Source organism: Kryptolebias marmoratus, linkage group LG3 (assembly GCF_001649575.2).
Source record: "Kryptolebias marmoratus isolate JLee-2015 linkage group LG3, ASM164957v2, whole genome shotgun sequence".
Classification (NCBI taxonomy): Eukaryota; Metazoa; Chordata; class Actinopteri; order Cyprinodontiformes; family Rivulidae; genus Kryptolebias; species Kryptolebias marmoratus.
The window spans coordinates 29,594,561-29,595,054 of NC_051432.1; the positions used below are offsets into that span (position 1 = coordinate 29,594,561).

At 39.5% G+C, this 494-nt stretch overlaps 1 protein-coding gene across 1 annotated transcript in view; it reads right to left on the reverse strand.

Moving 5' to 3' along the window:
- The window catches only part of LOC108251392 (microtubule-associated tumor suppressor 1 homolog), a 32,097-nt gene that overhangs the window by 6,054 nt on the left and 25,549 nt on the right, over window positions 1-494 (reverse strand). The window lies entirely within an intron of this gene.

A 494-nucleotide genomic window follows, 5' to 3' on the forward strand; every position in this document is an offset into this window, starting at 1 on the left:
CATCCATCCATCCATCCATCCATCCATCCATCCATCCATCACATGGGAGCAATAAACAGAAAATATTTCAGGAGAAAATAAACAAAGAAACTGAAAACAAAAATATCAGCAAAGCTGCATGTTTGCTGAGTCAGCGTTCCCTCGGCTGTTTCCTGTTTCTTCTGGATGGTTTCAGCTACTTCAGCTTACATTCAGCTGTTTTAGCTGTTTCAGCTGTTGTGGCTGTTAGTTTTAGGAACTTTTTAAAATATTATGAATAATAAGAAGATTTTTAATTAGAGCTAATTTTAGCTTTTAGATAGTTTGGTTAATTTAGCTTCTTTTGTTGTTTCATCTTCGATGAGTCAGCTTCAGCTTCAGCAGTCATTCAGCAGGTTTCAGTAGGTTTCAGCAGTCACTCAGCAGGTTTCAGCAGTCATTCAGCAGGTTTCAGCAGTCACTCAGCAGGTTTCAGCAGTCATTCAGCAGGTTTCAGCAGTCACTCAGCAGGTTTC